We start from the raw sequence: 15,679 nt of genomic DNA, 5'->3' as shown, positions 1-15,679 counted from the left end.
TGTAATGCCTTTTCCTGGTTGCAAATATTGAAGTAAAGACAGGAAACACTATGAATTTTAATTTCCTTCTGGTTCTAGTTCTTTTCTGTTCAGACATATGGAGGAGGTTATTGAAATTCTGATTCTGCAAGTTTCTCTTGTCATCACTTGAAAAAAAAATTTAGTAATGGAAAAGCTGTGTTAGTTGCAGGACATTCTACCCACATCTTTACTTAAGCAAGACTCAATTGCGTGTACATCCCAAATATTCTTGCAAACTTGCTTCATAAATTTTTAGAGAAGAGAGATTGTACTAGCTCCCAGAAGATGGTAAAACATTTGCAGATTTTTTTTCTGGCTTATTCTGAGACTCTTCCACGTTGTATGTACAGTGTCTGTACAAGAACAGAGGGTTTAACCTGTCTAAATTTAAGCTGAAAGTCAAAATCTCAGATCCCTTCCTTATTATCTACTGAGTAAGATATCTGATGTTACTTCAGGGAAGCACAAATAGCCAAAACTCTTTTCTACCTTTTATCCTCAAGACTGTATGGAACATATAGGAATATTGTCTAAGTGGGAGCCTATGTTGTGAGAAACATTTGCCAGTGTTTTAAGAACCCAGACACAAGTTCAATTTTCCATGGAGAAGCAAAATTAGCCAATGGCTAGTCAGGTGTTTTGCCTTCCCTGCCTATTAACATTTGCCAATAAGTAGAAGAACTCTGAACAATCTATCAGATAGGTTTGTTTCAACTCATGGACAATATCCCCTTAAACAGTGAAGATGGTGGTTCTCAATAGTTTAGGAAGATCAAGTCTTAGCTCTCAGTCATGAGAGCTGATGAAGATGCTTGGACCATGGTGATGACCTTGTTTATAACCTAGAAAGAATTGGGGCTTTATTGAAATTCACATACATGGGATCCTTGGAATGCTCTTACACTTTGTAACAAATTACAATTTTGTTACAAACCCATTTCCTACAGGAAAAATATTAGAAGGGTCCCCGTAGTCCAATAAAATAATTCATTTTGTCTTTTTTCTGAAGAGGTATGGTGACTCTGTACCAGGGCCATGCTGTTCAGTTTCTTTTTGCTTAGTTTTTTAGACTTGTACTTAGCAACTGGATCTTCATATTTAATTAATATCAGTGCACTCTTTAATAGGTATATTTAAATTCTTTGGGACCATTTTAATGAGATATTATTAGCAGCTTCAGGACTGTTTAATTAAAATGTTGGTATGATCCTTAAATCAAATAAGGGGTTTTGAACACAAAAATGCTTACTTTCTATGCTACTTTTTAATTACCCCAAATCATGGCTTAAGATATATTGCTAGAATTATCATTATAGATATAAAATATTCTTTCAATAAAGAATAGCTGTGTGTAATTTTTTCCATCGAGATAAGTTCTGTTATGAAAACATATGTCAGTGTTATGTGTGTGTTTATGTATGACAGAGATCCCTTCCATCAGAGGGACAGTCAGTGAACAGCACAGGCATCAGCATACTTGTGGCTGTCAGACTTGTTTTGTCTGGTGGATGTATTTTCTCTTGGAGTTTAGGTTTATCTTCCTTAGCTGTAACAATAACCAGGTGGATGTTATCTAGTTTTAGTTCTATTTGCCTTTGCATAACTGTGTGGAATAATTACTATAATATGATATGATATGATATGATATAATATAATATAATATAATATAATATAATATAATATAATATAACATAACATTATATTTATTATATTATTATTTGGTGCTAGCAGGCATAACAAGTAGCTGTGCTCCTAAGAGTGAATTATTTCTGTGGTGTGATGATGATGCAGTGTAAAGGGCTTACAGGTTAGGGTTGACAGCAGAGACCTTGTAGGTGTGAACACAGGCTAATAAACAGAGGATCCAAGAATATCCACCAGTGGACAGTTGCTAAAGAAACTGAACAAAGGTAATTTTTGGGTAACAGAAAGTGTGAATAATAATAGTCTAACATATAAAATGCACCTTATAAAGGAAAATAGTTTGTAACATGAAGTTATGGACCCATAAAAAAGATCAATGTCTAAAATGTGCTAAAACCCCTTAGAAAAGTGTGCCCAACTGGACACAGGAGTGAGGAGAAAGGGAAAACTGTCAGTAGCAACATCCCATGCCTCTATCAATACCACCACACTCCTCCTGCTGGAGACGTCAGGATTCTGCTGTATTTCCAAACATTTTCCCTTTTCACCAAATCTGTTGACCTTAAGATCAAGGAGCAGCGGAAGATAACACCAAAAAAAGGAGAGGTATATGATGGGAGGTCTTGCTGGGTAAGCTTTTAACTGTAGCACCATTAAGCAGCTCCTTTTTTATTTCAAGTGTGTTCCTACCTCTGTAAGTGAATTATTATTAGTAGTTGTTGTATTTTGGTTGTGCTTAAAATTTTTTTAAACTACACTAAAAGCAAATTCTTTGCTTGACATTTTATCTGTTACCAGTTTGATGAGATTTAAGGAAGTTAAATTGCTTTGCATCTACATTAGAGACACACAAAATGCTAATGCATAGAATTTTTACCATGGGTTTGGCCCCAGCAAAAAAATAATTCAATCCTTTTGCTGAGGAGGCATGATGACTGTGTAATGGCACCATCTTATTAAGTTCCTTTCTGCTTTATTGTAAGTTTCCTCAACTTGTACTTACAATCTTGAGTTTTAAAATTTAATTAATGCACCTTTTATAAGTGCTTTGGCTTTTGGAGTAAGTGTTGTGTTGAGCAAATGTAGAGAAGTCTTGCTAGATTGATTTTTCTTCTGGAGTTTTCTCTGTTATCCTGCCAACTTTTGCAACTAAGAGCAGATTTTCTCTTCCTGTTACAACAGCAATCACTCTCTAATTTATGTCCCTGCTTCTTCCAAGGAGCAATTAATAAAGCTAAAATAAAACCTGCATAAGTCAATCCTAAGGTCTCTAGCATGGATAAACAAATTGCAAAAAAATGTAGTTTGCTTATATCTGAGTAAATGTATGCAGCAGTAGAAAATGGGGAGGTTGGGGGTATGGTTATCAAACAGTCAAGATCTTAAATTAGCTACATGGTATTGTTTTGAAGGCAGGAAATAGAAGTTATTTATGACACGGTGGGATGTGAAGTCCCTAAGTTTCATGAGCTTTTGAGAGTATTATGAAAAGAAGCCTGTTGACTGTTGGGTATGGAGATCACCTGTATTTTATATTTGCAGAAATCTATGGCCTATCTATTCCACATAAAAATCTCTGCATTGCGGCTAAAGTCAACACATATATTCACATTAATTGCTCCAGCTCTAAGCCTAGGTGCAAAAACCACATTTCTATAAAATTATGTAAGTGATAGATAGAGGCCTGCATAGGAAATGGAGAAGTGTCTTGGAAAATTTATATATATATATATATATTTTTTTTTTTTTTTTTAATAAATTAAATAGTTCAATTTTGATAATGGTTTTATTTATTAATTGACATGAATGTTTAGAAAATATTGAACAGTGAAATAAAGAAAAATGTTTTATTTGAAAAAGAAGTAGAAAAGTATTTTTAAATAAAGAATCAAGATTTCCATTTGCAAAATTTAGGAAAAAAACCCTGTTGTTTTAACTCCTGATAAATAGAAAATCTTCTGCTGTTAGTTAGAATAGTGGTGAACTCTGTTTACTATTGAAATACTATTGCTCACTTCTAGCTTGAATTGATCTGGTTTTGTCTTTCTGAGCTGAAACATTTGTGCGTCTATTTATGACACTAAGAAACTTTTTGTATGATAAAAGAACAAACTATCTTTTGCTGTAAAGTTTGTGAAGCCCTTGCATATGCTTTTCAATTACTTCTGAATATTTCCCTACTTTTCAACATTTTTGAAATAACAACAGGATTCAGTATTCCAATATCTATCTCACCTGCTTCATATAACAGAGTAGTCTCAACTATTTGGCTACCAGCTAGTTTCTTGTTCATTTACTAGTGACCTGTGTTAGGTCTTGGTTGTGATCTTTCAGTTTAAGGTAAGACTTAGTTATTCACCACAAATTACAAATCCTGGAATTACTTCATCAAGATAGAGTCCCTCCATTCCCACCTGTAAAGGAATAACTTCAGTGCTGTTTAAAGAGGCTTTTGACCCTGAACTGACCTTCAGTGTAGAATTACATCCACCATGAATCTGAACTGCTTTCTATTTAAGCCTTCAATTTTCACACACACCCGCTTCATTTATGAAATCAATTTTTTGATGTGTCTTAAGGTATATTAATTGATGTCTTATTCCAGGATTGTTTCAGTGCAATATCTGGCCATTAGGGAATATCAAGCTGGGGAAATGTCCTTTGTGACCTTGAATAGCCCATTATTTATTGTTCTTCAATACTTGATAATGTTTTGTGGGATAGTTTTGGAGTTGGTCACACTCAAAATCTCATTTTACTGCACATGTGACTGGACCAGCATAATTTTGTCATTTCACATTTTAGACCTCTCATATGTTGGTTCATTTTCTCTCACTCTCTGTGTTCTGATCTCCCAAAAATGTGCAGCTAGGCTAAATTTTTTCACGTTATAAGTCATTCCTATAATACACTTGCACTCTGCTGACTTTACACGGAGGCAGATTTGGCAAAACAAGTGTATAACTGAGGATGCATAGAGGAGAATTTTCTTAAGCATTTCAATATCTTCATTTTATTAATCTTTTCTGCCATGGTGGATTTATAAAGGGAGGTCAATATCCCATGAACTTAAGAGCTTTCATTAATTTTACTTTTTTTGTACAGTAACAATGTAATAACACAGCAGAGCTGAGGGACTGAGATTATAGTCTTGAACCCATTGCCTTTGCAATTAAGATTCTTGAATTACTTATTTTTCAGTTCTGTTAAAATTTAAAGTATTGTGATAGGCTGAAGCATGAGGACTCTCCTGTCATTGCAATTTGTAAAGAACTATCAAAAATATATGTTTATAAAAGAAAAATAATATCTACATAGTATAATATTGTTGCGTCGGTGCTTTCAAATGACATGTCAGATATTCACGGGCACCTACAAGAAAGGTAGACGAATATTGTATAAAAACATCACAATATAGGCTCTGTAAACTGCATAGAGGCAATATGTTGCAGCTAGATTTTCAGTACATCAGTGTGGGTAATATCCATGAACGAATATAGTTGTCTAGTGATCTGGGTATAAATAATGAAGAGTCATGACTAAGATATGCTCCAACTTGGGGTCTCACTCCTGAGGTGAACTTGCTAATACCCATAGTGCAGTGTCTGAATCATACTTTTCTGTCTTGTCCAGTGATTGTTTAAGCAATTACATTGAATTACTTTATATGGGGAATATCTCAGTAAAATCCCCTTGGCAGAATCACTTTCTCTAAATTAGGCAAAATTTAAATTCAAGTCTCAAACATAACATATAAGATTTAGAGTACATCCTCAACTAAGAAAAATGAGATAGCGCTTTTCATGTCAGGTTTTATGAGCTTATTATTTATTTACATCTAACATTGAAACTAAGTAAACATTTTATATTGGAAAATGATAAAGAAGTTTCTAGTCTAGCGAAAACATTAATTGCCTTTAATCTGACTGTCAAATTAAAAAAGAAAAAAATAATTTCTATGCACAGTAAGATTTTGAACTCCATCCAGCACATTCACGCACAGTCCACATCACCCATGGCTGCTTGTGTTAGGAGGGCAGTAGTAACTGGCCATTTCGTTGATTAGAAGGAAGGCTGATGAGGTTTCCATAACAGACTGTGAGTGTTGAGAGCGTAGGTTTGAACACTGGTCAAAAAAACCTCAAGGCACAAACTGTTGGCTTGCAATATATCTCACTGATTGTGTAGATTTATTGTAAATTACTGGTTTTGAGGTTCATTCACAGAATAGGAGTTCATGGGATTAATATATTTTACAATTTGTGACAAAATCACAAATCTAATTAGTTTCTTATATTTCAGTATTTTAGTAAGGCTGTTAAAGAGACACTTTTTAGAGTTTCAGTATTCTTTTAAAAGTATAATTCATGAGATCTTCATAATGAATGAAAGGCTGCCTACATTTTAAATATCAGTATTCTGCTTAATGACTTACCTTCCACACTTGTTTGTTCAGAACAGACAGGAAGATAGCAGCTGTTGCAGGAAAACACTGCTCAGTTCATGCAGCTTAAATCAAATCATGATCAAAGTGGTTTATTGATTCATCACTGACATGCAATTAACCAGCAACCAGTGAACTACATATTCAGACTCTGTATCAGCCATACAGCAGACAAATGAAAATACAAGGTACTTGCAAGCTATTAAAAAGCATTACAAATTTCTAAGCAACCTTGAAAGCTAACACCAAAACGTTCTAAGCACCCCCTGCTTTGCTCCATCACTGGCAGAATGGGCAGCCAACATCCCCACCCTATAGATCACATGCCTTCTTCCCTGGTTTGCTGGGAGGGGTGAGTGCTTCTGCTCTCTGTTCCCTCCCAGAGCCCCCTCCACAGGCACACCTGGCCTGGCATGCTGTCCCTGTTACATCACCACCCTGGCTGCTGCCAGTACCCAGCTAGGAGACTGCTCAGCCTGGCTCTGTAGGGTGCCTTTGAGGGTGCTGCATCACTCCTCCAGTTTGTGCTCCGAGACCTTTTTCCACAGTTACAAACTTTCATGCTTCATGTTTCTTTTGAAACTGTATTCTTTTGGTTTCAAAAGTCTCCTTGAAGCTCCCCACTTATGTTTGAATCCAACTGGTAGCTTTTTATCTTGATCAATATTGAAGAAATGACATCTCAGACATTCTGGGGTGCTCCATTTAAATACTATGCTCACATTCATGTTTCTGCCCCAGCAGCTGGTCTTATCTGAGCTGTACAAATCAGGTTTGGACTGTGCAAGTGCTTCCATGGTCAATTAATGTATAGAATTGAGACAAAATACTTGTATGTGTAGTACAAGGAAAAACTGTCACCGTTGGAGCAACATGGCAGAATCAATTTATCAGTTTTAGTGAGCATTAACTGAGAGGCCATCAAGTATGAAAGCATTGATGTGCAAATTAAAAAAGATTATTACCTGCAAAAAAAAATGGTTGGGATCAAGAAATTTCCTAAAGTAACAACTGATCAAAACAAATATGATTTGACAGAGTCACTTATCATCTACTGGAAGTGATTATAGTTTCTATTGATCATAATGAAAGAAAAATGGAAGATTTACTATATTATTTGTAGGGAAATTGTCTTGAGCTTATGAAGTGGAAACAAAGCTTTGTCATTGCACAGACAGTGAGACACTCTTGTCTGGCCTCTTTGTTTCTTTTCATTTCTGGTACTTAATATTTTATAGCAATTGTTCTAATAAAATTTTATGGGGATTTTTTTTAAAGCTATCAAGTTTTCTGTGTGGGACTTCTTTTATTTTTTAAGGGAAATAACTTGTTAACGAAGTATAAGACAATAAGGAAAGATCAGTAGTAGAGCTTATGTTAAAGGATTACACATTTTAAGGAAAAACCACATTTTTTCATTTGTCATTTACTGGATCACAATTTTTCACAAAACATTGGCATTAGAAAAATTTAATTTGTGGATTTTTTGCACAGGTCTATATTTTGATGACATAAAAAGTTGGTGGAACTGGAATCACTTGCCAAGGACGAAATTTCTCATAAAATATTTGAGGTCTACCCATGTCAGTGTTACCTGTTGATCAAATAAGTGCCAAACCCAAGACTTTGTTCTCCTTTATTCCATGCAATGACCATTGCACACTGCCCACAGCTGTCCAGTTTTATTGGCCTTTGTGTGTACTTTGTAGTGGCCTAGTGCTGCAGAGACAGGGGGAAAACAATCCAAACCCTCCTGAGGAAGGATCAGATAGAGCCAGCTTGGGAGAAGTGGGGAGGAGGGCAGGTTCATCCAGGAACATGCATTTAGCTGGCTTCCATGCCACATCCTCGTGAAAGTTGCAGCTGACCTTACCTGACCACACAAAGCTCAGAAAATTAATAGATGAAAGGAACTTGATGCTCCTTCTTTCTAAATACAGGGACAGGTACTGTTAATTGTATATTTGCTTCTAGGAACTAAAATTAGAAACAGCATTACAAAATAATAAAAATTACGCATCCTTTTAAATAGTTTTATAGTTACACTTCTGGAAACATGGTTTTACGTGAATTGAGATGGTGATTTGATAACTGATTCAATGTGTTGAAAAGTGATGAAATTTGAGAGAAAGGGAAAATATTTTCTAAATGTCGCTTTGTTGGAACTTGAAAAATTAGACATAAATAAAATAATAGTTATTCAAATAACAAAATGGTAGAGTATGCTTTTCTTAACCCACAAGCCCCTTTTTTAGTGGGGGAAGAGAAAAGCTATTTTTCTATTTTAAAAGAATTATTGTTTCTTATTTTAAAGGTTAGTTGATTCAAATAAAAATCTGCATTCTGATTGTGTAATTAAGCCAGAAAAACACAGTTAAGTGTTTGAAATTTTGTTTTATCTTTAAGGGAACTATTTCATCATTGCAGAAAGGAAGAAAGATACTAGTTTGTTTTTTATGTCATTTTATTTATATATGCAAATGCATTATCCAAATTTTGTGATCAAAAATACTTTGGGGAGGAAGTTCATTTGAATCCTCTTTCCTCTCATTGCTTTCAATCCTCACTTTTGCATTTGTATTTTAAATAATGTCAGTGCAATGACTTATTGCTAAATGTGGTGGACTGGCTTTGGGTAGTGGGTAAATTCCCACCCAGACATCGCCTCACTTCCCCCATTTGAAGGTGACTGTGAGTGACACAGGGCAGACCCTGACATCCTTCCACAGAGAAAATTCCTGCAGTATCCATCTACCAAATCTTAAAAGTTAGGTGCAAATTTTGTACCTGATTCTGCACAATCGCTTTGGCATAGAGGAAGAATAATCAAATATTGTGGATGAACATGTCAAGTAGTATTTTTATGATAAATCAGTGCAAATGCACAAGAAAGATTACTTCCAGACACACTATGGCAAATTGCACACAATGAATTTTGCTTGTAGATTTTAGGTATTTTTATGCAGGGCAATAGCTGGAAAGAATTTCACAGCAGCAGAAACTTCAGGCTAGGCTAACATATTATTGTACCTTCTTCCAAGAAAATTAATAAAATTCTACAGCATCCTTTATCTCTGAAATTCAGGAGTCAATAATTATCCTTTTTATCAGTGATACTGACAAGTAAATCTCAGTCTAGACTTTAATACCCACTCAAAAAAGTCTGATTATGTTCCTACATGTCTATCCTCTTCTCTCTTTCACATTTATTAAATCTGGGTACATTTTACTATGGCTCTGTATTTGTAGTAATGAAATGTACAGGGTGATTTTGAACTTTATCCATTTTAGAAGGCTGACACTTTAGAAGAAAATATGTAGAGCATGTACATACCATGTCATGCTTTCAGAACAGTGAAAATGGAGCATACATGAGGCTATAAATGCTATAAAACCAGCTGCCCTGATTCCTAACTTCTGGAGAAACATTCTTCAAAACAAAATATTGACTTTCAGGCAGGATGTTTCCAGTTTGCAGGGTCTCAGAAATGTTCCTTTTAAAATATTGCTTGAGATAGCTAAAAGTCTGCAAAAAACTGCAGGAACAAAGCTATCAAAGTGTCTTTCACTCATAAAAGTGAAATAAAGCCTGGGCTGTACTACCTTCAAACAGTGGGAGCAACTATATTTCAGGGAGCTAATGAGAGGCTCGGAAGAGGGATAAGGAAAGTAAGGCCTGGGCATAGCTCTCTTCACCTTGGTACTAACTGCAGTCTGGCTGCACTCATGAGCCTTAGATGGTGTCTGCCAGGGCACAGACTGCCTCCCTTCAAATCTGTCCTGCCTCAGACTGACCGATGGGGTGTCCCTTTTTCCACAGGGCCATAAATGGTGGAGATGTGACAAGGAAACTGGCCATTGTCAGCTCATGTGATATCACAGTGAAGGTCGCACGTCTGCAGTCTTCTCTGTGATATAGCTGGTGTCAACACTTCTTCTCACTGCTGCTTTATCTCGTTTAAAACTGCAGCGCCTGGCTTCCCTGAGGACTTTCAGTAAGGTGGCTAATGCATGTATTACAGTATAATCTCACCTTTTATTTTTACTTTTATTTTTTGACAGCACAGACAAAGCATTGAAAGCATGTATTTGGAAGAGTAAAAGACATTTGAACTTCTGTCATGTCCTGGAGGTTTTACTAAAGTAGAGGATCATTCATTTTGTAGACAATTTTGAGAATGCTATGGTAAAAACCATCAGGAAGTTACTTTTCAGCTAGTGGGCAAACTCTTTCTTGCAATTAATCTGACTGTACTGAGAAAATGTTACATTTGTATAGCTTGCTTCTTCTTTTACAAAAATATTTACAAGCAAGAATTTTTTTTTTCCTTCAGAACAAATCTGTTCTTTCTACTTTATGTTTAACTGAAGTCATAAACCACTAACAGGCATCAAAATTTCTAGCTGGGGAAAAAACTATGGTTATAATTCATTCAAACGTGGACAAAGGTCAAAAATGTTAAATTTTTAAGGACTTAATGTTATGTTTTATAAAGGACTTTTTCCAAATTTTTTTGAGTGCCACATGAAGCATGAACTGCTCTTCTGTGTTACTCAAGGAATAATATTTACCAGGTTAATATTCATTAATAATATTCAATATTATTAATAATATTCAATCCATGTGAATATTTATTCATTCCTCTTGGCTTAACAAAACTACAGTCATGTCACATTTTATCATGACATGCACCAGACAAAGAACAGCATCATGAAACCCAGTTCAAGCAGCATGTCATGTACAGCAAAACTGTAAGGAGATACAGTCTGTCTTTGAATGGGTGGTAAAAATCTCTACTGTCTCCAGATTTTCTTTGGTAAAGAAATGTCTTATGCCCAATATTTGAAACATATTAAAAGTTGCATGGCTTTCTACTGAAATATTTTCTTGTTTTACTAATTCCCTGGGTTTCACCATACCAAGTTGTATTAACACCTTGCAGTTGGTAATGGCGTGGTTGAGAGTCTTTTTGTAAAGATTATGGGACAAACAGGTACAGTGGATGTCATTGTGAGAGTTTACCAACCTCACCAGGATGATGACGCTGATGAAGGTGTCCTCCTTCAAGGAACAAAGGGGTACCTCTAAATCACTTGCCCCTATCCTTACTGGGGACTTTTGTTAGGTGTAAGGTGAGAATACCACACAGCTGGTACAAATGGGCTCAGAAGATTGCTAGACCACCTGGATGGTATCTTCATGGTACCTGTACTAAGAGTGATGACTAGTGAAGGTGCCCTCCTTGATTTGATGGTTGCTAACAGCAAAGATGTCATGAGCAAAGGAAGTGACAGCACTCTTGACCACAGTGCCCATGAAGCAGTTGAATTTAAAATCTCTGGTGACAGGAGGAATAGTGGCAGCAATACGCAAGCAGATTTCGGGCTGCTCAGGAAACGAGTAAGATCCCCTGGGAAAATGCTTTTGAAGATTCTGGGGGCCATCAATGCTGATCATGTTTTAAGCACTGCCTCCTAAGGGCACAGGAGCAGGCAATTCCCAAATGTTAGAAGTCAAGCAGGAAAGGTAAAAGACTGGCTTCAATGAACATGGATCATCTCTTGATGACCTGTCGCTAGTGGGGTTTTGGAGGGCTCCACCCTGGGCCAATGCTCTCCAACATCTTCATAAATTACTTGGATGCAGGACTAGAAGGGATGCTAGGCAAATTTGCCTATGATATTCAATTGGAAGGAACTGCTGACTCCCTCGAAGGCAGGGAAGTCCTGCAGAGAGACCTTGACAAGTCTGGGCAATCACCAACCATATGAAGTTCAGCAAGTGAAAGTGCTGGATTCTGCCCCTGGGACAGGGTAATCCTGGATGTATGAACAGAATGGGGAAATAGATGCTGGAGAGCAGAGCCATGGAAAGGGACCTGGGGGTTCTGGTTGACTGAATCTGGGTCAGAAGTGCCCTGGTAGCCAGGAGGATCAGCCCTGTCCTGAGGGGCATCAGGCACAGCATGGCCAGCTGGGCAAGGGAGGGAATTGTCCTGCTCTGCTCTGGGGTGGCCTCACTATGAGTTTTGGGTGCTCCAAAATAAGAAAGATATAAAGCTGTTAGAGAGCATCCAAAGGAGGTCAGTGAAGGTGGAGAAGGGTCTAGAGAGGAAGGCACAAAAGGACCAGCTGAAGTCTCTTGATTTATTCTGCCTGGAGAAGAGGGGACTGAGGATACATCTCATAATGGTGTACAGATTCCCCAGGAGGGGAAGTGGAGGGGCAGTCACTGAACTCTTCCCTACAGTTACCAGAGACAGAACCTGAGAGATTGCTGGCCTGAGTTGTGTGAAACGAGGCTTAGTTTGGGTATTAGGAAAAGGATCTTCTCTCAGAGACTGAGTGGGCACTAGAGCAGTGGTAACAGCACTAAGCCTGACAGAGTTAAAGAACTGTTTGGAAAATGCTCTCAGGCACATGATATGACTCTTGAGATGTGCAGGGCCAGAAGCTGTAACCAATGATCCTTGTAGATACTTTCTTACTTGGGATATTCTGATTCTATAATTCCAACTTTGTAATATCATATACTGTAGTCCAAACTTATGAATCTCTACTCAGAGTTGTGACACCTTTCACATTAATGTAGCTCAATACCACGAAAATATGCTAGAGGCATATATTCAAAGGAATAGTTGGATGCTGGGTGACTAGCTTACTTTTATTCCCAGGGGGAGATTATAGGCCTCATTGCACATTTGCATTTTAGTATATTTTTCGGGCTTTTTTAGAAAATGTTAGTTAAATTCCTAAATTAGAAATTTAAACATGTTAAGCTTTCAAGTAGTATCCAGGAAAGAACATAAGCATATACTTCAAGGATGTGTTTATATCTAGTTTGCTTTACTATTGGTAGAGGCTCTGCTTAATCTGCCTGCTGAACAGATGACATCTTTATGAACTGTTTTTGTACTAATACTATAATTGTGCAGGTGATGATTATGTTAGATAAATGACAAATTATGGATGGATTCCTATCACTTATGGCAAGTTGAAGCCACATAGATCCTTGGCATTAGCATAGTTCTGCAGATTTGCACAGAGTTTATAAGAATTTTTTATTATCAGTGATGTGCCTTTCTCCCTTACTGCAGTATACCTTATGAAAGTGGGCACCTATTTTAAAGGATACCTTTGGATTATATTCAATAGCACAATTCTAGGGTAAAGGAATTTTTTTTTCTTAAGAAGACAATAATGGTTGAGAAAACAGATCTTACAAATCTTACTTTTCAATAATTTCCTTGTAGTATTTCAGTAAAAATATTCCAGGTAATATTTTTTCAAGTGACTTACATAAAGAGTGAAATTTCCCAGTGATAGCTTGTTTTAATGTTCAAATATTTGTTAAAAACTCAGAATTTCTGTTCAATTCTGAGGTGCTCTTACTGGCTGTATGTCATTGGTATGTTCCTCTCATTTTTTTTCACTCTGAGATGTGAAACAACAACCTCCATAAGTCCAAAAATTGCTTGAGAACTGTATCCCAATGTCAGTAGTAATACATCTTTTCTCCAAAACCACTGCCCAGTCTTTTGTATTTGAAAATGTCTTTGGTTGAAGGTAATTATTCTGCATTTCTAGGTCATAGTTTGCTATAATGAAAAGGGAGTGGAGAGGGCCTTGAGACTATTTCCAGAAAAAATCACCTTCAAGCAAGTTCTACCAAATGGTGAACATTTGCTCTATTTGTAATTAGTAGGAGGGAAGGGGAAAAGGAAAGTGTAATTTTTCTCTGAGTGTGGATTACTTACAGACATTCTGTTTCCTACTACCAAGGTCTTCTGGTAGCTCTTTTTTTTCCATCACCCCACAGCTATTCATTAGCTGATGTGCCAATGTCTGTCACAGTTTCTCCTATGGGACAATGGTGTCTTAATATTTTAGCAACAGCACAGAGATGTAATTATCTGTAAATAATTTAACATGTGTTTCATCCATGTGGAAGCTATCCAATCAGTCAAAGCAAAAAACTCCCTACATTTCCTATCAAAGTTTGAGTCTTCTACAATATGTTTGTTGTCATCTTTGGATTCTCAAAATCCTTCATTAGGTATTTCCTCCCACAAATATTTGGAACATCAAAACCATTTTACATTTTTGGGGACAAATTCAGACATGATGTGAATAAGTACATCCTGAGAAATTTGTGATGTTTAAACCATATATAGTATTATAGTATTACGGAATATTGTGTGCCTCGTTAATATTTATTACCTATATTCAGGAAGAACATACACAACTTTAATTAAAAGTTTTTAAAGATAAGACCATTAATTATGCTGGTTATATCTTTTCTTCTCTATGATCAAGCAAGCATTCAAAAATTAATTTTCATCAGCTTCATTTTCTTGTTATTTTTCTTCCTTTGCGCTTTACCATGACAGTTTTGTAAAATGAGAATGAGATGAAAAATTAAAACATTATTCACTGCATGGGCATTCAGAAGAAGAAGAATTTAATCCACTGACACCAGCCTCCAAAGGGTCCAAAAGAGGCAGGTCAGATCTGTGCTGAACATTAGTACTGGCTTATTCACACATTAGTTATGTCCACCATCTGGTTATGATTTACCTAGCTTCTAAAATAAACTACCTAGAAATAAGTGAGTAAATATGAGTAAACCCAAAGAATATAATAGCATTATTTCTTCTTGGGAAGACTGGAATGCATATAGCTCTTTCTAGGACCAAAGTTAGGAAATCCTTTTGAATGGAGGCCTTATCTCCCTATATGCAAAGAGTTTACCATTCTCTGAAGGATATATACATGCATATAAATGACATAATTGATTCATGTTTGACAAAGTTAGACATAAGAGTTTTCCAATATGTATAATTTTTAGCTAAAGACGAGCTGACTTCAGCTATTTTGAATGTTTTGAAATACACAGTCTTTCACTTAAGACAGTGAAAGACTGTGTATTTACCTGAGTATGTGTGTGTATGGGACAATTTATGGATAATCTCATTTTGCGCTGCAATCTCAAAATTATTCTGAAGTCAGAATAATGTGAAGAATAATGTCTGCAGTCCTCAGAACAAAAATTGGTCTGTGTGTATGTGTCTATAACAGAGACATTTATTAGCTAGAACTAACATAAGCCAGGAAAATCTGTGCTTAGGAGGGATACACTTGACACAGCATAAGTTCTATCTACTTTTGCTGGAAGATAATTATTAAAGAGATACCAGCTTGTTTAAAAGTGTGAATTACACTCACTTTCAGTGAGGTGGGAATAATAAGCATGAAAATATTTGCCCAAAATCTCTATTATATGAGCATGCTCATATAATAGGAAAGTGTAAAGAATTTGAAATCAAGGGGTTTTTAGCAATAAATGATCACTGTTATTAGTTATTGAATGAGTTTCTTCTGCTTTGGTATTGTTATTCAAAAAAATTGCATTATTTGAGCAACCAGATGGAAGATATATTGAACTGTGGAAATATATTAAGCATAACATCATTCTGAGTGTAAAACATTAAAAGATGGAACGCCAAACCCTGAGGATTTTTTAACAGAATTTAATATTATAATGGAGCCTCACTAATTAGAACCCATCTG

Source organism: Onychostruthus taczanowskii, unplaced genomic scaffold (genome assembly GCF_017590055.1).
Source record: "Onychostruthus taczanowskii isolate IOZ18803 unplaced genomic scaffold, ASM1759005v1 scaffold1, whole genome shotgun sequence".
Taxonomy (NCBI): domain Eukaryota; kingdom Metazoa; phylum Chordata; class Aves; order Passeriformes; family Passeridae; genus Onychostruthus; species Onychostruthus taczanowskii.
Note: the sequence above shows the minus strand (reverse complement) of the source record.